The sequence below is a fragment of the Peromyscus leucopus genome, chromosome 6 (genome assembly GCF_004664715.2).
Source record: "Peromyscus leucopus breed LL Stock chromosome 6, UCI_PerLeu_2.1, whole genome shotgun sequence".
Classification (NCBI taxonomy): Eukaryota; Metazoa; Chordata; class Mammalia; order Rodentia; family Cricetidae; genus Peromyscus; species Peromyscus leucopus.
Genome location: NC_051068.1, coordinates 67,617,674 through 67,640,823, shown reverse-complemented (window position 1 = coordinate 67,640,823; position 23,150 = coordinate 67,617,674). Strand labels below are relative to the sequence as shown.

Genomic DNA, 23,150 nt, shown 5'->3' with positions numbered 1-23,150 from the left:
GCTGCTAGACTCTACCCCTGCACAGGGAGCCCGGACGGTGGGTGAGTGAATAACAGTGCACTCAAATCAGCAGAACAGTGTGCAAAACAGTTCACAGGAGGAAGAGTGCACTCGAATCAGTAAAACAGTGTGCAAAACAGAGTTCACAGGAGGAAGAGTGCACTCAAATCAGCAGAACAGTGTGCAAAACACAGTTCACAGGAGGGAATAAAAATAACAATGAACACACGAAGAAAGCTCAGTCTGGTGCCATCAGGGAACCTCAGTAAAGGGGGTCACAGTGGGGTTCTGTCCACTCACCAGTTAGGCACCATTAGCTAGCACCGAGGACCAGGGAGGGCAGCCCCCAGTCACTGAGGAAGTCACTACTTAGGGAAACACACCCATGATTTAGCCACCCCTTCCTCTAGCAGGATAACCTCCAAAACACGGGAAACACCCAGGGTCTATCAAACAGAGATAAGCAAATGTAGCCACATCAGAATCTTCTACAGCAAGAGGGAAAAACTACAGCCATGCAATGGACGTGAAGCAATACAGTAACAGGGAGAGAAGACATGTAGAGTCCCAAGCCAGGCCACACCAAGCTGTATCATGTACTGCATAGAGGAAGGTGCTCTGAATGGAAAGAATATTCTGGGTGCTATAGTCCAGTGTTCACCTGGGCAGTGGCTACACATGTTTGCTAACTGACTGTTATGCACTGGTGGTTTGTTCACGTTCACATATACGTATGTATGTGTACGTGTGCGCATGCTCTATTCCACAACTTTAAAAGGTAAGGAAACAGAGAGAATGGCCCTCCCTGCAGGAATTCCAGCCCGCTTCCCCAGGTCCTCTGCTCCATTCTCATAACCTGCATGGTGCCTTACCTCTGCTTTCTTGCCTTCCTGGGGAGTGATCAGGAAGAATCCGGAAGTGCTTTCATGGGGACTCCAGTGCAGTCCTAGTCCTTCTGGGCTCTGTGAACCAAACACACGAAGAGCTCTCAGGAGAACTTTCTCTCCTCCAAGATCACTTTATGCCTTGGAAGAACTGTTGCTGTCACAATCTCATCATTGAGTACCCGCAGACATCTGTCACAATCTCATCAACTGAGTACCTGCAGACATCTGTCACAATCTCATCACTGAGTACCTGCAGACAGTCACAATCTCATCACTGAGTACCCGCAGACAGTCACAATCTCATCACTGAGTACCCGCAGACAGTCACAATCTCATCACTGAGTACCCGCAGACAGTCACAATCTCATCACTGAGTACCTGCAGACATCTGTCAGTCTCATCACTGAGTACCTGCAGACATCTGTCAGTCTCATCACTGAGTACCTGCAGACATCTGTCACAATCTCATCACTGAGTACCTGCAGACAGTCACAATCTCATCACTGAGTACCCGCAGACATCTGTCACAATCTCATCACTGAGTACCCGCAGACAGTCACAATCTCATCACTGAGTACCCGCAGACAGTCACAATCTCATCACTGAGCACCTGCAGACATCTGTCACAATCTCATCAACTGAGTACCTGCAGACATCTGTCACAATCTCATCAACTGAGTACCTGCAGACATCTGTCACAATCTCATCACTGAGTACCCGCAGACATCTGTCACAATCTCATCAACTGAGTACCTGCAGACATCTGTCACAATCTCATCAACTGAGTACCTGCAGACATCTGTCACAATCTCATCAACTGAGTACCTGCAGACATCTGTCACAATCTCATCACTGAGTACCCACCCACATCTCATCACTGAGTACCCACAGACAGTCACAGTCTCATCACTGAGTACCTGCAGTTAGTCACAGTCTCATCACTGAGTACCTGCAGACATCTGTCACAATCTCATCACTGAGTACCCGCAGACATCTGTCACAATCTCATCAACTGAGTACCTGCTGACTGTCACAATCTCATCACTGAGTACCAGCAGACATCTGTCAGTCTCATCACTGAGTACCCGCAGACAGTCTGTCACAGTCTCATCACTGAGTACCTGCAGACAGTCACAGTCTCATCACTGAGTACCCGCAGACATCTGTCAATCTCATCACTGAGTACCCGCAGACAGTCACAATCTCATCACTGAGTACCTGCAGACAGTCACAGTCTCATCACTGAGTACCCGCAGACAGTCACAGTCTCATCACTGAGTACCCGCAGACAGTCACAGTCTCATCACTGAGTACCCGCAGACATCTGTCAGTCTCATCACTGAGTACCCGCAGACAGTCACAGTCTCATCACTGAGTACCTGCAGACATCTGTCAGTCTCATCACTGAGTACCCGCAGACATCTGTCAGTCTCATCACTGAGTACCAGCAGTCACAATCTCATCACTGAGTACCCGCAGACATCTGTCACAATCTCATCACTGAGTACCCGCAGACATCTGTCAATCTCATCACCGAGTACCCGCAGACATCTGTCAGTCTCATCACTGAGTACCCGCCACAGTCTTAGTCAGAAACCTGTCTCCTCTCCCAGACTGGTGACAGCTATCACTGTACTTACCTCTGAGGGGTTACTCATTAGTCACCACCTAAATACTTCAGAGTTATGTCTAAAATAAGGAATCACAAAACAAAACAAACCCTCAGCTTCACTGTGGCCAGGCCCCAGTTCCACATGCACCTTCAGGAGCTGCTACTAGGTTTAGCTCCCAGTGCCCACACCTTGCTTTAACCACAGTCACTGTTATCTGGGTGAGCTGGACATTTTGTGTAACCTCACTTTGTGGAGAGATGCATGTTTACAACAGTTTTTGACTCTAATTTTCCGGAACCAGACTTCGGCACCCAGACAGCTGTCTATGGCAGGTAGATCATTTGCCTCTACAGTACAGTAGAGTCTGCTCGCCTTCAGTGCTGGTTCCGGTGGAGCCACTGAGAGAAATGTGCTGCTTAGATGGAATGCTACATGAACAACTAGCAATGTGTTATCAGAGAAAGTAGTGACGCACTGAGCTACCAAGTACTAACAGCATCAGTATTATTTTAAAGATTTTAAATTCTGTGTGTTTGTGCTCGGGGAGGTGGTGGGCAGAGGGGGTGGGTGGGTCATGCCTATGAGTACAGGTGCCTTAGGAAGTCAGAGGTCTCAGATCCTCCTGAAGCTGGAGTTACAGGCAGTTGTGAACTATCTGATTTGGCTGCTGGAAACTGAAGCCAGGTCCTCTGCAAGAGCAGCATGTGCAATTAATAGTTGGGCATCTCTCTAGCCCCAAGGGCATTATTTTTTAAAGAGAATATGCGTATACATACACTCAAGTTCTTATCCTCACTTTTTTTCAGTGCTGGAGATTGAACCCAATGGCCTTGACTATACTTACTAAGGCAAGCACTCTACCCCTGAGCCGTATCCGCACCCTGTACCCCAGCTCATAACAATCTGTGGAGCTCTGGGCATAAATTTGTTAGTCTTTGTTCTGGTTCCCCCCCACTCATGTTCTCTCCCCTGTCCCTGGGTCTTACTGTATATCTCTGGCTGTCCAGGAACTTGTTATATAGCCCAGGCTAGCCTTGAACTCCTGCCTCTGGGTTCTGGGATATAGGTGTGCATCACCAGGCCCAATCTCTTCAATATTTATCATTGGGCTTTTCTTTCCACCGAAATAGCTATTATCCCTGCAATACTTATTCTTAAAACTCACACACCTTCCCCAGCAATCTAACTTGCTCAGATCATCAGGGGAGCTTTCAGGAGACAGAAGAATGAGGCGGCATCAGTCAGTTATATTGACCCTGAGAGATATTCTGTGGATGCCAATAGCCAGAACAAGCTTTTGGTTTTGTTTTTTTGACACAGGGTCTCATATAGTCCAGAGTCTCCTTGAACTCCATATGCAGCTGAGGCTAACTCTGAGCCTTGTCATCCTGCCTCTATCTTCCAACTGCTAGAAGTACAGACGGGTGCCACCAAGCCACCCCCCAAAAAACAGAGGTCTCCAGAAAAAGGGACATGCTTTTTATTACGGAGGCAGAGATCTCCAGTAAATGAAGGGAAAAAGTGTCTATGCCAACCATTGTTAGCAATTACACAATAAAGTCATAGAATTAATAACAATGCCAAAACAATTGTAAAAACAATGGCTAATAGTTCTGTAGAACATTCTACATATATATCACTGAACATTTAGCTTCATGAGCAGCTCACAAAGTGACCATACACCTTGTACCTCTGCGTATTAAATCCTTGTTACGCAAGCTGCCTGTCCTGTGCAAGCTCAGTACTGTTAGTAGCACTTGACCAGGAGAGACTCAGCTACCGGCCCACATCTGGTTCCAAGGATTCTCAGACTGTCCTTTCCTTCCTCTTCTCCCCACCCCAGCCTGTGAGCTCTGGCCAGTCCTGGCTCCTGCAGAGCAGTGGCCCCATCTCCAGTTGCAGGAAGCGGAGGGAATAAGTGCTGGCTCCTAGGCAGCAACAGCAGACCGGCCCCGAGTGCTACAGTGTTTCTTGGGAAGCAGGTGGATTTCACTAACTGCCAATTCACAGGAGGCCAGTTTGCCAGATGGCCAATTCATCGAATAGCCAATTTATGAAACAACCAATACATGGGATTTACTTTTTTCTCTCCCTCCTGCTGCTGCTGCTTCTTCTTCTTCTTCTTCTTCTTCTTCTTCTTCTTCTTCTTCTTCTTCTTCTTCTTCTTCTTCTTCTTCTTCTTCTTCTTCTTCTTTCTCTCTCTCTCTCTCTCTCTCTCTCTCTCTCTCTCTCTCTCTCTCTCTCTCTCTCGACAGGGTTTCTCTGTGTAGTTTTGGTGCCTGTCATGGATCTCACTCTGTAGACCAGGCTGGCCTTGAACTCACAGAGATCCGCCTGGCTCTGCCTCCCGAGTGCTGGGATTAAAGGCGTGCACCGCCACTACCCGGCTTTCTCCTTGTTCTTAACTGAGCAGATTTTACTCATCTTCCTAACAGAATCTAAAGGCAATGTACGATGCTGTCTCGTGCTGTCCTAGAGCGGACACTGAGGAGGAAGCTCCAAGGACAAGAGGCCAGCCGAGTGCCACTGTGGCTGTCTACGGTCTTCCAGTCTTCCCTGAAGAGGGAGTTGATAAGGCTCTGCCATTTCTAACTTCTCTTTTTTTCTTTCTTTGAAATAGGATTCAACCATGTAGCTCAAGACCCTCCTGACCAGCATCCTAAGTGCTGGGGTTACAGGTGTGTACCACCAATGCCAGGCTTCCTGTCCAGCATCCTAAGTGCTGGGGTTACAGGTGTGTACCACCAACGCCAGGGTTCCTGTCCAGCATCCTCAGTGCTGGAATTACAGGTGTGTCCCACCAACGCCAGGCTTCCTAACTCGGTTTTCAATTCATCCTTTCATTATTGACAGGTTCACAGATCTCTCCACCTATATGCAGAGGAGAAGGTCCTGTGGCGTCGGAAGAGAGCAATTTGAGATGCTGCCATTAAAGAATACAATGATGTAGTCCCAAGTCAAGCAGTGGCCACCAGGAGCAAGCAAGGCCAGGCACATCCCACTCCAGAGGCAGCTCAGGCCAGCTCACACTTCCACTGGAGTGCAGTGACACTAAAGCCTCCAGAGGTGTGAGAGAAGCATCTGTATTGCTGAGTCACACCTGTCTGCAGGATTTGGTATGCAGCTGGGGACCAAAGGCCGCACTGGGAAAGCACACACACTTAGTTCTCCAGCTCTGTGTGAAGTGTCAATACCACCTGTAATGCCAGCACTCAGAGGGCAGAGACAGGACGCTCGCCAAACAGATAGAGCCAACTGGTTAGGGCCAGCCCTGGCTACAGAGTAAGATCTGACACACACACACACACACACACACACACACACACACACACACACCCCACAAATACTTCATCTGGTTTGGGGACTCCATGGATAACTTCACAGTCTAATTTTGATTCTAGGAAACTACCCTGGCTTCCTCCAAAGTGTTCTCAAACCTGATTAGGTTACTGCTGCCTTTAGGAGGTGACCACCATTAATCTTAGGATAAAGGTTCAGGTCCCAAACAAGGTCTGCCACATTATCTACTGTTGGCATGGTCCACCCTCCATCTTGTTTGCCCAACAGTCAAATCACACTTTTGCAGGCTTGAACAAGTGCAGCCCCCAGTGTTCTGTTAGTTCTTTTCCAACATGAGAGGACAGAGGGCAGATAAAGTTTACAGGGCCCACAACCCCAGGGCCTTCTTTTCCTCCTAGCTGTATTTACACATTTACACGAATCAAGCCTGCTTGTCTGTGCAGTAACAGCTTTCACTCTCCTGACACAGCACAGAGCCTTGCAGATACAAAGTATTTGGCAAAATATTCATCCAGTGAATATTTTATTGCGATCAAGTCAAGAGCAGTAGCCAGCCTGGTGGCACACGTCTCTACTCCCAACAACGTGGAAGCTTCAGAAGGCTAACCTGGGATAAATAGTGAGACTCTGTTTCAAAAAGACAAATTAAAATAGCCAGGTATGATCACTCAGGCCTTTAAACCCAGTGCTCAAGACGCAGAGGCAAGCAGATCTATGAGTTCAAAGCCAGCCTGGTCTACAGATTGAGTTCTAGTCTAGCCAGGGCTACACAGAAAAACCCTGTACAGAGGTGGGGAAGAAGAAGAGGGGGGTAGGAGAGGAGGAGGAGGAGGAGGAGGGGCTGAAGCGATAGCTCAGCGGTTAAGAGCACGTGTTGCTCTTTTGAGGGACCTGAGTTCAGATTCCAGCCCTCTTTTGGCCTCCATGGGTGCCAGGCACCCCACATGGTACACAGATATACACATGCACACAAAACACCCCCACACACAGAATAAAACTTAAAGAAAAAAAAAGGACAATCAAGGAACTATCTTCTGAAGTTAAACTGATAAGCTCAACTGCCTTGCAAAGCAATTAGACATTGTAAAAAGTCTTAGGTGAGTGTCTAATTTCAGCTAATGATGACGATAAGGTGACTGTATTACTAAGAATTAACTAAACAATGTAATCAATGATACAACTGATAACCAACCTGGAAAGCTGGTCAATGCAGGTCTATATACTCTAGAATTAGATCTGTAAAAATGGCTTATGGTGGTAAGTTTTGTTTTGTTTTGTTTTTTAACCACAATAGAAAATGTGTGTGTGTGTGTGTGTGTGTGTGTGTGTGTGTGTGTGTAGTGCACATGTGAACAAGTGCATCTATGTGTGTGTGAAGGCCACAAACAACCTTAGGAACAAAGCCCATGTTCTTTGAGAGAGGGTCTTGCATTGGCCTGAAGCTTACCAATTAAGCGGGGCTGGCTGGCCGCCATGCCACAGGGACCTTCCTGTCTCCACCTCCTCAGTACTGTTTGTTTGTTTTAGACTTGGGTTGTGAGGATCAAACTAAGGTTCTTCACAAGCATTTTATTACTGAACCACCCCCTCCCCAGTCCCTAGAACTGTTTTTTATTTGAGACAGGATCTCACTCTGTAGACCAGGCTGGCTTGGATCACAGAGATCCGCCTGCTTCTGCCTCCCAAGTGCTGGGATTAAAGCACCACCACACCCAGCCTTAGGACTGCAGTGCCCCTTAGACCTGGAACCAGCCAAATGCCCTTCAAGCGCCGAACAAACACCTCAGTGCTATTCCACCACACTGAAGAGCGCTCACCGGGTGAAACGCCCGTCATCAAGTGTACAGACCTCAATTTGGGTCCCCGCACTCCCATAAAGAGCTGGACTCAGCAGTGTGCAGCTGTGATCCCAGCACTGCGAAGGGAGGGATGGGATCCCTGGATCTTACTGGACAGCTAAAGTGGCGAGCTCCAGGAATCTTCTCTCAGAAAACAAGATGGAGAGAGATGGAAGAAGACACTAGGTATCCAACTCCAGTCTCCACATGCACTCATATGCATACATAGATACATGTACACCACACACATACAAAGCACGTAGTGTAAACTGGGAAGATGTCTATAATCCCACCACCTAGGAGGTAGACAGGAGAATCAGGTGTTCAAGATCACCCTCAGCTACATAACAAATTCAAGGTCAGCCTGGGATATACCAGATTGTCTCAAAAACAAACAACAAAAACAAAACCACAAAACACGGTTAAGTACAAACTGTATAATTCCATACATGAAACTTTAGAATGAATCTGTGGGGAAGACTTGAGAACAGCAGTTGTATTCAGGAGCAGCAGTGACTAGAAACAGGCACCAGCGATTTCCTATGGAAATGTTTTATTTCCTGATTTAGCTACTAATTAAATGGGTCTATTTTCTGTTAAGATCCATGATGAGTCACATAGAATCTGTGCACACAAACACATGGATCACCCCAGAAAGTGTTTTAGGAACACATGAGGGGCAGGAAAGGACAGAGGCTGAACCCACCATCTCGCTTACACACGGAAAGGCTGGGCACTCAGAGTGCCCAGTTAAGCACCATGAGCAGAATTTCCTGTAGCAACTTTGTGACACGCTGAGAACACTAAAATAATGCACTGTATGAATGACCCTGGACTTTCAATACACCCATCACTGCCTGAAAGGAACGCAAGGTTGCTCCACTGTGTGCTGACACTGAAGCCTGGCAGAGTAGCTGTGAAAAGCTTTGTGCCCTTGGACTGCTGGGGGGTGGTCTTTCCTACGCTGTGAATATGTGTTGCTACCCCTGGTTAATAAAGAAGCTGCTATGGCCTATGGCAAGGCAGAATAGAGCCAGGTGGGGAATCCAAGAGAGATACAGGGGAGGAAAGGCGGGTGAGAGGGATGCTGTGAGGCGCTGCCTGAGAAGCAAGAGAGAATAGGTAATGCCATGAAGCCACATGGCAAAACACAGATGAATCACAATGGGTTGAGGTAAGTTGTAAGAGCTAGTTAGTATGGAGCCTGAGCCAGAGGCCAAAGGGTTTGTAATTAATATTAAGCGTTTTTAATATTAAGTTTATTTTATAAACTGCTGTGGGCCAGGTGGGACACAGGAAAACTTCTGGCTACCCTGGACAGTGTGGTTGGATACTCCCAGAGTATGGAACTGCACAGGGCTGGCCTAGGGAGACCAAACTGTGAAGTATGTTCCTACTGATGTGTATGCTCTGTGCATGCATAAAGAAGTTATGCCAGACCAGCATAAACTGGGAGCTCCTGTACTAAAGGGCAATTTTACAATATAACAGTAACAGCACAGTTAAAATAAAACACAGACATTCAGTTAAAATTCTTTATGAGTTATTTATTCTATTCGTGTGTGTGTGTGTGTGTGTGTGTGTGTGTGTGTGTGTGTGTGACAGACAGACACACACGGGGGGGGGGGATTACCTGTGCTTGCAGACACCAGGACACTGGATGCCCCGAAGCTAGAGGGACAGGTGATTGCCCCCCAACATGCACGCGGTTACAGGAACTCACATCCTCTGGAAGAGCAGTCCGCGCTCTCAGTCCCTGAACCCTTTCTCCAGCCCTTAGCTAGTTAATATTTTTATTTAAAATATTACACAAGGGGCTGGAGAGATGGCTCAGCCCTTGAGAGCATGGACTGCTCTTCCCCAGGACCCAGGTTCGACCCCCAGTGTCCACGTGGTAGCTCACAACCATCTGTAACTCTAGATCCAGAGGGATCCAACGCCCTCTTCTGGTCTCCATGGGCACCAGGCATGCATTTGATGTACAGATATGTGCAGGCAAAATACCCATACACATTCATTTTTATTATTTATTTATTTTTGGTTTTGGTTTTTCAAAACAGGGTTTCTCTGTGTAGTCCATGAAACTGCTTCACACACAAAACTAAAAACCATTGTATGATACTGCACCAGGCTGTGTATAAGGCATCTGTGAAAACATAATGCCATTCTGTTTACTCTCCAGCCCATCTTCTTTTTTTTTTTTTTTTTTGGTTTTTCGAGACAGGGTTTCTCTGCGTAGCTTTGCGCCTTTCCTGGAGCTCACTTGGTAGCCCAGGCTGGCCTCGAACTCACAGAGATCCGCCTGGCTCTGCCTCCCGAGTGCTGGGATTAAAGGCGTGCGCCACCACTGCCCGGCTCCAGCCCATCTTCTAAGGCATCTCACTGTGCATATGCAAATATCCTCTAAACCTACCACACACACACAAACCCAATATCCAAACCACTTCTGGTCCCAAGAATCTTGTGTAAGGACCACTCCCCGCTCACTTTTTGGAAGCGTATCAGGTCATGGCCCCGCGTCAGAGACCTGCAGCCGGCTGGATGCGGCCCTGCGTCAGAGACCTGCAGCCGGCAGAACGCGGCCCCGCGTCACAGACCTGCAGCCGGCAGAACGCGGCCCTGCGTCAGAGACCTGCAGCCGGCTGGATGCGGCCCCGCGGCAGAGACCTGCAGCCGGCAGAACGCGGCCCCGCGTCAGAGACCTGCAGCCGGCTGGATGCGGCTCCGCGACAGAGACCTGCAGCCGGCAAGATGCAGCCCCGCGGCAGAGACCTGCAGCCGGCCCCCCGGCACAGACCTGCAGCCGGCAGGGACTGGAGTTCAGACCCCTGGGGCCAGGTCAGGGTTAACAGTAATCCTCTTTCTTTGAGAGTTTATTTGTAGGCCAAGCACCCCGCCCCTTTCTCTTTTTCAGTGCTGAGAATGACCCTAGGGCCCCCTCAGGCTAAGCTATGTACCACTGAGCTATGACCCTAAGCCCACCTCACCCCAGCTTTCCCTGTTGTATTTAACTATTAGGGTCTTGCCAGGTTACCCAGGCAGGCCTTGAACACAGTCTGAGGAGCTAGGGTTACAACACTACACAACCAGGTCAGGCTGAGACCCACTGACTCTTTCATTATTAAAAGAAAAAGGCATTTTTTTTTTCCTGTTGTGCTGTTCTTGGTGGTCGAGCACACAAAGCTAGGAAGATTGATGCCATCTATCGAGGCCTAAGGGTATGGGAGTTAGATGCTTGAGCAGGACCCCAGGGAAGCTTGACTTGTCTTGCACGGGGCTCTGACACCCCCCTCCCCAGAAGGGTGGCTCTGCCCTGAAGACAGCAGTGGTGTAGCTAAGGCCCCTTGAGGGCGGCTGTATAAAAGGTTAGATGCGATCCACCTGCACAGCTCAGCTGGGTGAAAAGAAGCCTTCAAGGAGGACATCCACACTAGAGAGTGTAAAATCCTGGGGGGGGGGGCACACAGGCTGCCACTGGAAGCTGTTTCTGAAGGGTGACATGAACTTGATAAAACCTTTGTTTTACCAATTTTTTTTTATGAATATGAGTATCTTGCCTGCTCATATGTATGTGCATTGTGAGCATGCAGTGCCTGCAGAGGCCAGAAGGGGGCATCAGATCCCCTGGAACTGGAATTACAGAGGGTTGTGAGCCGCCCTGTGGGTGCTAGGAACTGAACCCCAGCCTCTAAGATCAGCAGCATTCTGAACTGATGAGGAGCCATCTCTCAGTTTATATTTTTCTGATGGAGATCTTTCCTCTTCTTTTCTTTGAAAGCCTTTTCCTGGGTATTTTGGTATTTAAAGAGACAAGACACTTTCAAGTTCACAACATTGATCTCAAAACCCGGTCTGAAAATTTAATCCAGTTTAAGAATGTGTTGGTACGGTTTAATTTTTTTTTTTTTAATTAAAGGGCTGTAATTGTGCCTAACACATTTTAGGCATTGGGGAAAATATTTATTTATTTATTTATTTATTTTGGTTTTTCGAGACAGGGTTTCTCTGTGTAGCTTTGCACCTTTCCTGGAAGTCACTTGGTAGCCCAGGCTGGCCTCGAACTCACAGAGATCCACCTGGCTCTGCCTCCCGAGTGCTGGGATTAAAGGCGTGCGCCACCACCGCCCGGCTGGGGGAAATATTTAAAACAAACATCACAAGGGGAAAAACCACCTCAAAATAGAAACAAAACCTTAACACACCCTATATCAAGGTATACAAGGAGCCAGGTGAAGTAATGTAACCCAAGGTTCCAGTTAACTTGAAAGGCTGAGGCAGGAGAATTACTTGAGTTCGATGCCAGCCTGGGCAACATGGAAAGACAGACTCTTTCTCAAACAAACAAATCAGTAAGTTCTGAAAGGCTCTCTCCCAGGGTGGAACTCCCAGCTGGATTCTCCGAAAGCCTGACCTCTACAGGGACAAACGGGGCAGAAGTCCTGCCTTCCTGAGATGTCTGGTAGGAATAATTTCAGCCCTTTCTGGTAAGACAATCTATCCAGCCCACAGGCGCCTCATCAGTACCACGGCATCATTCTCTTCATCAACATTTACTAAGGTCCTGCTCTATGCCCACTGCCCTATGCCCACTGCTCTATGCCCACTGCCCTCGCCCACTGCTCTATGCCCACTGCTCTCTGCCCACTGCCCTCGCCCACTGCTCTATGCCCACTGCCCTCGCCCACTGCTCTATGCCCACTGCCTCGCCCACTGCTCTATGCCCACTGCCCTCGCCCACTGCTCTATGCCCACTGCCCTCGCCCACTGCCCTATGCCCACTGCCCTCGCCCACTGCTCTATGCCCACTGCTCTATGCCCACTGCTCTATGCCCACTGCCCTATGCCCACTGCCCTATGCCCACTGCCCTCTGCCCTATGCCCACTGCCCTATGCCCACTGCTCTATGCCCACTGCTATATGCCCACTGCCCTCGCCCAAAGACAACAAGAAGCTCCTTTCCTCGTTGCTCTCACCACGCTGACACGTTACTAAGACTGGAGAAAACCGAGTACAAATGCAAGGCAGGATGGCGTTAAGTCCACAAGGAGAACAGTGCTGAGAGGGAGAACTGCAAGGCATGCGCACTCTTCTTGCCGGGCAGGCAGTGCCGTACGCAGACAGCTCCCGAGCAGAAGTTAGCCTGGCTGTGGTGGTGCACCTGTAATCCGGGCACTCAGGAGACTGAGACAGGAGGATCTTTGTAAATTCTGGGCCAGCCAGGTCTACGCTGAATTCCAGGTTAGCCTGTGCTATGCTTTAAGACCCTGTCTCAAAACATGAAAACCAACCAACAAACCCAGAAATACAACCTACAAGCTTCACTTCTGCAGCTGTGATAAAATACCCTGACGTAAAGCCCCTTAGGGGAGGTTTATTCATTTAAAATTGCAGATCCCAGTCCATCATTCTGGGGGAGGCAGGGCAGTACCTTTACCCAGCTAGTCATATCGCATCCACGGTCAAGGGCACAGAGAAAGAGATGCACACACCCTTACCTGCTAGTGTTAAGCCCGATTTACTCAGTTCAAGAGCCCCTGCCTCAGGAATGGTGCTGCCCACAGTAGGCTGGGTCTTCCCACATCAACAAGTTGAATTAAGACAGTTTCCCTCAGACACATCCATAGGCCGACCCAGTGTAGACAGCCCCTCACTGAGACTCTCTTCCCAGTTGACTCTAGGTCGTGTTATGTTGACAATTAACTATTTTTGTTTTGTTTTTTACTCTTTTACTCTTTGGGGGGCCCGCCACCCAGCTTCCAAATAAATCACACATGGAGGCTTGCTCTTTCTTATAAATGTCTGGCCTTAGCTTGGCTTATTTCTTGCCAGCTTTTCTTAAAGTATCCCATCTACCTTGTGCCTCTGGGCTTTTTCCTTTTTTTCCCCTTCCTGTATATCTTACTTTTACTCTTATTCCATGGCTGGCTGTGTGGCTGGATGGCTGGCTCCTAGCATCATCCTCTCCTTCTTCTCTTGCTCTTTCTTCTTTTCCTCCTAGATTTCTCTTCCTATTTATTCTCTCTGCCTGCCAGTCCCACCTATCCTTTCTCCTGCTTCACTATTGGCCATTCAGCTCTTTATTAGACCATCAGGTGTTTTAGACAGGCACAGTAACACAGCTCCACAGAGTTAAACAAATTCAACAGAAAAGAACACAGCACATCTTTGCATCATTAAACAAATGTTCCACAGCATAAAGAAATGTAACACATCTTTAATATTCTACAACAAACTATCACACTTAAATACAAAGGATTAGCCAAGGGAGGCAGTCAGGAAGGTCAAGCCAAATAGCAGATGTGAAATCATGGACTGGATGAGTGGCTGTCACTGAAAAACATTGTATTGAAAAACAAACAAAACCAGGTATATTCCTTCAGTCAAAGGCTCTTGTAGTTATGAAGAAGCAGTGTGCATCTCTATCCCAGGAGAGGACCTGCGATGCAGACCTGTCCAGCCACGGAATCCCACTCCCCTATGGGATCCCCCCTCCTGTCCACGGTGATTAGCTCGCCATGTTAGAAGATGGCCAGCCACAAAATCATGACTTAGGGCAGTCAGTGGTCTCAGCTTTTTTGGTGTGTAGAAAAACAGCGAATAAACTAAAAAGATCAGGAGAAAGACAGGGCCCAGAGGGTCCTCATGACATCACTTCAGCCCCAAGATCTAGCCATACCTGAAGCTCACCCTTGGACTTCCAACAATCAAGGAGGGAAATGCTTCTACTTACATAGCTTACACTGGGTTCCTGAAATTTGCAACTAGTTTAATATGTCCTCTTTCAGGGAGAGAACTTCATTTTCTGTGCAAGGAAGGGTATAGACAGACAGAAGGAGAGATGTCAGGTTTCTCCCAATGTCTAATAAAGCTAGTGAAACAGGCAGATTTTAGGCATTTGGGAAAGTACAGAAAAATCATTTGAGCTCCTTGGGCTCAGGAATGAAGGGCTATGTGCCTAGACCAGAGCCTAAAATGGATGAGGAGTTATATAAACCCAACAGCCTACTGTACAGACTTCTAAAGACAGAAGTGGCATACAAGAGCTGCTAAAAATCATCAAGAAGCTGGGCCTGGCAGCACAGGCCTGTGATCCCAGCTACTCGGGAGGGCTAAAGCAAGAGGTTTTGAGTTCAAGGCCAGCAGGAGCAAATTAGAGAGCCCTTCTCAGAATAAAAAGTAAAGAAGCAAAGGGATAGAGGTCAGTGATAGTGTGCTTGTCCATCATGTATGGGCATCCGGGCTCAATCCCCAGTACCACAAATAATGAATTAATATAAAACATCGAGAATAGTTTGAAGCTAGTTCCATTCCCACATTAATGGTCATCTGTCTTAGGGTTACTACTGCTGTGATGAAGCACCATGACCAAAAGCTACTTGGGGAGGAAAGTGTTCATTTGGCTTTCATTTCCACATTACAGTTCATCATTGAGACAAGTCAAGTCAGGAACTCAGGCAGGAACCTAGAGGCAGGAGCTGATGTAGAAGCCACGGAGGAGTGCTGCTTACTGGCTAGCTCAACCTTCTTCCTTATAGAACCCAGGACTACCAGCCCAGGGGTGACACCACCCACGATGGGCGGGGCCCTCCCCCATCAATCATTGATTAAGAAAATGCTCTACAGGCCTGCCTACAGCTGGATCCTATGGAGGTGTTTTCTCAGTCCAGGCTCCTTCCTCTCAGATGACTCTAGTTTGAAGTTGACAAGGCATCAGTCACAGGTCTTTGCTAAACACTTAAGTTGTAGAGAAACTTAATATCGAACTCTTTATCCTTGATGCCAGACAATCAATCATCTGACGGTGCTTTCGAGACAGCATAAAAGCTGTCAAGCAGCTGTGCCCATTAAGGTCACATCTAGCAGATGTCACAGCAAAACAAATTGCTGGGGCTCAAGGGATCACTGCAAAAGCCCCAAAGCTCAGATTCTGCTGTTTGCATACTTCAAAACTCTTAATCAGTTTGTCACGGATAATAATGCCAACCTTGGTCTAAATGAGAGCTTCAAGTCTAAGTCTATGGGTCAGTACGATGTTTGTGTGGCAGTGTGCTGGAGTATAAAAATAGCAGCTTAAGGATAAGTAGGCACCAGGTCTCCTGCTGGCGAGAGGAACAGTGCCTCTGTCCCCCCCCCTTCTTTCTACAAGCAATCACCAAATACCTACCGTCTGCCCAGCATTCTAGTGCTGTATGTATGCCCAAGGCCAGGAGGCTTCCTCTCCACCCCCAACGAAAAAAGTCAAATCTTAGTTTACATCTGGACAATTTACTGGGTAGGATGTAAAATAAAAGATGATGTATTAATGCAACAACTAGATGTTGTTGCAACTCACAGGAAATGATAACCCCCCCCCCATCCCCAGGTCCATACCTCCCTTCCCTGACCACGTCACCTTCGCATTACCAGGACCCTAGTCGCTGAGAACGACTAAGACCACATAACCTGATGGCTTGGCTTCAAACTCTAGTTCTGCAACAGTATTAGGATCCTTGCCAGGATTTACCTTCTGCCATCTGTAAAATGGGAACAGCACTTACTGCACTAGGTCGATTGGCTGGACTAAATAAATTAGTGTATTTGAAGTCCCCGCCTGACACAGACAGTTATCAGGAGCAAATGCTCAAAAAAGAGAACGTGCAATTAGCACAACAAACTGAAGTCCTAATCTCTTTTCAGCTCTAGAATTTTGTGCAGTCTACAGTAGGGAAACAATGCAGGATAGCAAATATCCAAAAGAGCTCAAAGATCTCCAGCCCCTGAAGCTATAACACCGATGAGAAGTCAGCAGCAGCCGTGCCAGCCCCCAATCATTAGCGAGACACTTTAAATTCTGACATCGGGTCAAGAGAAGCATAGCTATCTTCCTTTTGTAGATAAGGCCAAGGACGAGACTGGAGAGGTTAAATGACTCAATGTCACACTGCCGAGAAGCAGTGGACCTGATTCTACCGTTCACGCCCGCCTCAGTGTCTTTCTCTGCCTCCCAGAACACTGCAAGCACTCAACTGTAAATAACATTGATGTTTTTTCCGGATCTTTAAAACGACGGGAACAAGACCTCTTTGCTAGAGAAATAAGTTGGCATCGTCATTCAACTGCCCACAATTTGACGCTCCTGCGTTCTCCGTCGCTAATGACCTCCTCTAGCAACCTGTCCTCCCTCTCCAGCAGCCAGCCTTGGAGGCCTCGGTGTGCTGCCGGGGTTCGCCCGCGGCCGCTTAGACACGGCCCCCTCCGCTGATTGCACGCTTACACTCCCCCCCCCTCACGCGTTCAAAAGCCCACCGCAAGTTTTCCCGGACCCTGACACCCACGCGGAACACCTCGGGCCGGCTTACCCTCCGGCAGGGCCCAAGAAGCAAGCCAAACAGACGCAGGAAAGGCAGGTGACGCAACAAGGCCTCCTGCTCCAGGGCCAGCCCCAGGCTGAGCGCCACGACCGCGACCCCCCGCGTGGGGTCCCACGGTGGGCACCTCCGCGTCCCCGGACTAGCCAAGCCAGGGCGCCGGGCAGGCTCCCGAGGCCAGGCGCCGGTGCCCGCATCCGCGGGGAAGGAGAGGCTCGGCGGGAGGGCCTCGGGTACCCAGCGGCTCCCGCCCGCAGCAGCGCCCGAGCATCCGCGCAGTCCCGCCGCACCCTCCGCCTCCACCACTGCGCCTCCTTCCATGGCGCCGCAGGCTGCGGAGGCGGCGGCGGCGGCCTGCGGGAAGCGAGCAGCCTCTTACCCGCGCGCGACTCCTCCGACGCTGCCCACTCGTGAGCCTGCCGTTGCGCCGGACCTTCCCGGCTGGTCCCAACGCGTAGTCCCTCCACCTTCAGTCAGGAATCAATGGCTGGGGCGCAGATTGGTGACATCACTGGCGCGCCGGCGTGGGAGGGAGGCCCATGTGATGCATCCCTCTTTTGTTTGAGCCCTTGGAAAAGGAGGTTTTTGTGGCTCCGTCTGCCTTAATAGCTCGCCATCTGAGGAGGGCATTTTTGTGTGCATGGTGGGAACCAGGTACTTGGTGTCAGGATACTGCGGTTTTGCTCAGGGCCTCGATTCTACTCCCCAGCCCCCCTTAATGTGGTTTGGTTGGAAGACCCGAGAATATGTATAGATACAGCCTTGGAGACCACAGAACTGGTTGTCAGTGTGCTATAACCAGTAGACTTTGGATGATTTGTTTAAATTAAATCAGTGCAGGAAAGAGCAACATAATGAGGTCTAGAGAGGTGGCTCAGGGGCTAAGAGCATCAGCAGCTCTTCCAGGGGGACTCCCTGTTAGATTCCCAGCACCTACGTGGGGGCTCACAACCATCTGTAACTCCAGTTCCAGGGAAATCGTATGCGCCCTCTCCTGGCCTCCACTGGCACTGCACACGTGTGGTACACAGACAGACTACATGCAAAAACACCCATACTCATCAAATAAACCAACCTAACGAACACATCTTCAAGTGACACCCACCAGAAAAACATACTTCCAATGAACCTTTCATCACTTTGTAAGTGGTCCCAATCTTCTACTGTTGCCTTCCCCTCAATAATAACTCCCGTCTTGAATTTGCATTTACACAGCTCCAACGTAATTTATTTTCACATGTTATCACTAAGCAACACATTTTTATTAGTTGTGTGTCTATCTCCTGGGCTTTTATTTTCACAAACCTGTTAGGTGTCACCTCTCATGAGTTGCATATTGCACATTTTCACTGTTAGAGAACACTTTATTATGTATTTATTATCTATGTATCTCTTCTCTAAGTATTTAAACACAATTTTCAGTCTTCTATTTCCAAATGTGACTATGATCACTGTCTTCTGGTGTCACTGTATAAAAATTTCTTGGGTATTTTTTTATCTAGATGCAAAACTGATGGGTCTTTGGTATGTTAATGGTCCATTTTGTAGCTTAAGTATCTAATTTTTATAGAAAGTATACCATGTTGTGTAGTGATTTCTTCCTCTTGTTAAGACTCAGGGACTAAGCCTGGTGTGGTGACATGCACCTTTAACCCCAGCACTTGAGGCAGAAGCAGGCAGATCTCTGAGTTCAAGTCCAACCTGGTCTACAAAGTGAGTTCCAGGATGGCCAGGGAGGGCTCCACAGAGAAATCCTGAATCCAAAAGAAAAAAAGAAAGAAAGAAAAGAAAAGACTCAGGGAATTAGCAAAACTTGTAAAGCTCAGGAGGCTCCTGAAACTTACAAGATTTACAACACCCCTCCCCCCATTATATAACCAGTAACATCGCTGGCAGAGGAGACACAACTGGCTGCTCTGCCTTACTTATGTGCAGAACTCCAGGGGTGCAGCTTTTGTGGCTTGTCACCTATGCTGGGGGAGCTTTTGAGTGATTTGGACTCCTGTAAGTCACCCCAGTAAACTCAGGTTTGTCCAGTTGGACTTCGGTACAGTCAGGACTTTGGCCTGTCATTCATTCCCTGTCTCAAGTGAGCAGATGTTTGAGTCTCCACAGGAGAAGTCACAGAACATTTACTTACAGCTAGTATTTATGCTTTCTCTAATACCTCAGATCTTTTTTTTTTTTTAAGAGATTTATTTATTTTGTATGCAGTGTTCTGCCTGCAGGCCAGAAGAGGGCGCCAGATCTCATTACAGATGGTTGGGAGCCACTATGTGGTTGCTGGGAATTGAACTCAGGACCTTTGGAAGAACAGCCAGTGCTCATAAGTGCTGAGCCATCTCTCCAGACCTAATGCCTCAGATCTTAACTTTTGTTAGTGAAATAGTAAGGTGGTTGGCAAAGAACATTTCCTGTCTCCAAGCAGGTTCTTGTCACACCCTCCTCCAAGAGTGGAGTAGGCAGATAATGCGGAATGTACAAATAGGAGGTACCTTACTGTTGATTCAGGATCAACAACCTTAAGTGGAATAAAACAACTTTAAAGAAATTGCCACGTGGGACTTAACAAGTCAAATGGAACAGGTTTGGACTCTGGGACCAGCAGGGGGCCTGCAGAGAATCGTTCTAGCCCTGAGAAGGCTTTCAGGGAGCTTTGGGGTCCCACCCAACAGCAGTGCCTTGCAGAACAAGTCTCCAGACCATCAACAGGAGTAACTGTAACAGCAGGTACGACTCCTGCGGGTCTTAGGGGGGCTAAGGGCAGCAGCAGAGGCAAACCCCCTTTTACAGCTGAAGTGCGGTGTCTTAGAGTCTGAGGCAGGAACGGGTGAGGCTGGCTGGAGCAAACACCCTACTCAGAGCAGAAGCACACGGAGCCCCTGGCAAGTCCATCCCGGTGAGCCCTGAAGACAGTCTTGCTTCTCTGAAGAGTGAGCCAGCTGAGAGCCAGATCCTGAAGTCTTTAGGCTTCCTCTGAAAAACGGCAGGAGCGTCTGGAGATCAGTGCGCCCCTCCCCACCCTCCACCCTCGGACCCCAGCCTGAGCCAGAAGCTGGACCCTGAACCCCTCCTTGCCTTCTTCCTCCAACGAGTCTGTGATTCTGTCTATGTGTATGAATTTAGAGGGTGCCAGCCGGGCCCTGATTGACAGATGGTGCGTATGCAAATAAGATGGGGGGAAAAAAAAGACCAATCGGGAAAGAACTGTCAACCGGGGAAGAATCATAAGCCCGCTGAAAGTTGCCAAAAGTTAACAGGAAGGTAGGCAGGGCTCTGCCTCTCTCTACAGCTGTGTGAAAACAGACTCTTGTAAGAAAGTTGTCCTTTTCCTGGTTGCTATGGTGATCTTGCAGGCTATCACCTGCTTCCCTTTAGCAGCCACTGGGGCCGCTTCAACAGCTATCAGCATTCCGGAGCCTACTGGCTGCCAGAAATTTCCACATTGGGGTTGGGGTCCATCTAACAATAGATGTTAGATGGAATCCCATCCTGGCCTTATTATCTACCCTTAAACATCTCTTCTACTTAGGATAGGTTGTCTGCAGCCCTCTGCTGTGAAATGGATTTCAGGGCTGAGCAAGGAAAAAGATACGACCTGGAGATGGCTGTAGCGATGACAGATGGCACGTTTTATTTGGGCCAGTTTTGCACTGTAAGGGAGACCCCTTCCACTCGACATAAGGTCCAGAGATTCTGGGAGTGAGGAGAGCCATCCAAACGTTAAGGAAAATGTGGAAACTTCAGGGGAAAGAGTTTGCCATCATAGTATCCAGCAGTCTAAGGGTGAACGGTCTGGGGTATAAGCGGGGTACCAAGACCAATTGCTCTTTTGGGTAAGAGATTTATTAGAAGAGTTATTAATGTTGTGGGCAGACAGACAGCAACATGGGCGGGTCTCTGATGAGAGTTCAGGATCCCATAGCAGAGTGGGGAACGGCTTCTTACAGGTCTTAAAGGAAGGCAGAAGTATGTGTCATAGAGTCAAGCTGTCTTTGACTCCTGGGCATCAGGGGGAAGGTAGGAACTTCCTGGGTGATGAGCACTCCGAGGGTCTGCGGAGGAGGGGCATATTTAGTTAAGACATACCCATTATACAGGTGGAAGATGTATTGCCACCAGCAGCCCTCTGATGTCCCAGAAGTCTGAAGGGAAAAGGCATCTGTCAGTCTCCTGGAATCCAGACATCTGGAGAGACTGTTATAGACTCAGATGGGTTCTCTGTACGGTGTCTGTCTCTCCCTGTAGCGGAAAGGATCCTGGAATCAAGTATGAGGATGGACAGTGAGATGGCCGGGGAGCCAGACAGACCAGAGCCATCACAGGTTTTAATGGCCCTGCCAGGGACCAGGCCTTAGTTTCAGCTTACTGGAACTGGCGAGAGCTGAGCAAAGCAGTTCTTGGGAAGACCACAACTCAGGGGAAGCCAATCAGCAGGTACCCCCCAGCCTTCTGCTGGCTCAGCAGGCACCCTCCAGCCTTCTGCTTGCTAAAGATAGCTTTCCCTACCCTGCAGCCAGAAGGTCCCTAACCACTAGATTCTCCCACCAATCAGCCCCCAGACTTATCTTTCCTCCACCAATCAACACCAGATTAATCCCCCTTCCCTGGAATTTCCCTAACTCTGCTTAAAAGGAGCTTGCGACCTCCCTTCAGGGTCGCTATTTGCCACCCCAACATGTTGGAAATAATAAATGCTCTTGTTGATTGCATACGTGACTGATGGTCTTTCTTGGGGGCTTCTCTCGGACCCTAACAGAGAGGGCTACAGATGAGCACTTCAACAGTGTCTGTCTGGTCTGGGATTTAGCATTTCTTCCCTTTCATCCTGGTATTAGATCTGGCGGGGGGCGGGGGGAATAGTTAGGCAACTGATTAAGCAAGCCTTGTTTAGACTGGCCAGCCGGCTGCCTCATGCTAAGTCTGGGATTTCAGAGAGCAGCCCCTTGCTGGTGTTTGCGGTCCCTTTTACGGAGAAGGGTTAGGGTTGATCGAAAACGACTGCAATAATTGGCTGTTAGCACCTCAAGGCAGCCCGGTTTTTGTGGGTGGGGGTTGGGGGAATGGAGGGGTGGGGTAGGTGGGAGGGGGTGGGGTGTAGGAAAGTACAAGAACACATTCTATGGAAGGGGAGTCATCACAGGTGTTCAGGAGTTTAGCAAGGCAAGGAGGTGGGTATACATCATGGGGCTAGAAGCTATACATCAGCATAGGTTGAAAAACCTGGTTTGCAGAATGCACTAGGCTTGGGAAATAGAAACTTATTCCTGTAAGGTATTAATAACAATGTATCACCACGTGACTCTTGTTTGGGTTTCACACTTACCAGGGAGCAGGTTACAGATTCACAGAGGGGTGGGAGACGAGCTGAGAAGCTCGTTAGAGAGGGAAAGACCGCTGTAGGTGAGTGGTGACTTGATTAGCCTGCAGCCCAGACTCTAACAGCGGGGACTTTGTGACCCAGGAACTGCGCAGCTGCGGAACTTACCTGATCAGTAACTAGCAGGTTTTGTCACAGGTTCATAAGCTCCAGGCAAATATGGCGGGCGAGTGGCTAAAGATCTGCTTACTTGGGCAAAGTTTAAAACACTTAGATGGGGGCTGGGGTGGGGCCCCATGTTTCTGAAGCAAGGATCGCCCTTGAACCTAGGAACTCAAAACCAGTCTAGGAAGCATAGCAAGAGCTCGCCTAAGGCAAAACAAAACCCTTCTTGAAAATGCAAACGTTTGGGCTTAGTGCTGTTGACACTTTTGAACAGATACATTCCAGTCTGTTGTAAAGAAATAAGCAAGCAAGGGGACCGTCCATCAGCCCATCCTTGTTCGTTTATACAGAGGTGGTTCCTCCATTGTTTTAGTAGAGTGTTGGTCTATTTTCTCGTGTAATATGGACATTTTTTTTTGTCAATTTTATTGCAAGTTCTCTTCCATTTGCGTCTTTTCATTTTCTACTTTAAAAATAGATATTCTTAACTTTGAATTTTTTTTTGTCTTTTTTCTTTTTTAAATGGTTTCTCTTTGGCCTCACAGGTTATTTAAACAGCATGCTCAGGGATAGAGTGTCATTCAGTGGTAGGGTACATTCCGGGTATACACACACAAGGCTTTGAGTTCAATTTCCAACACCACCCATTAAAAATAAAATTGAAAGCAAATTGCTTATTT

At 48.4% G+C, this 23,150-nt stretch overlaps 1 protein-coding gene across 1 annotated transcript in view; it reads right to left on the bottom strand.

The window, feature by feature from the left end:
* Adar (adenosine deaminase RNA specific) overlaps positions 1-17,457 on the bottom strand; it is a 40,870-nt gene extending 23,413 nt beyond the window's left edge. The window contains exon 1 of the mRNA XM_028890901.2: positions 17,365-17,457. The gene's annotated coding sequence lies outside the window, so the exon portion shown is untranslated. The remainder of the gene's footprint in view (positions 1-17,364) is intronic.
* Positions 17,458-23,150: the final 5,693 nt, after the last annotated feature.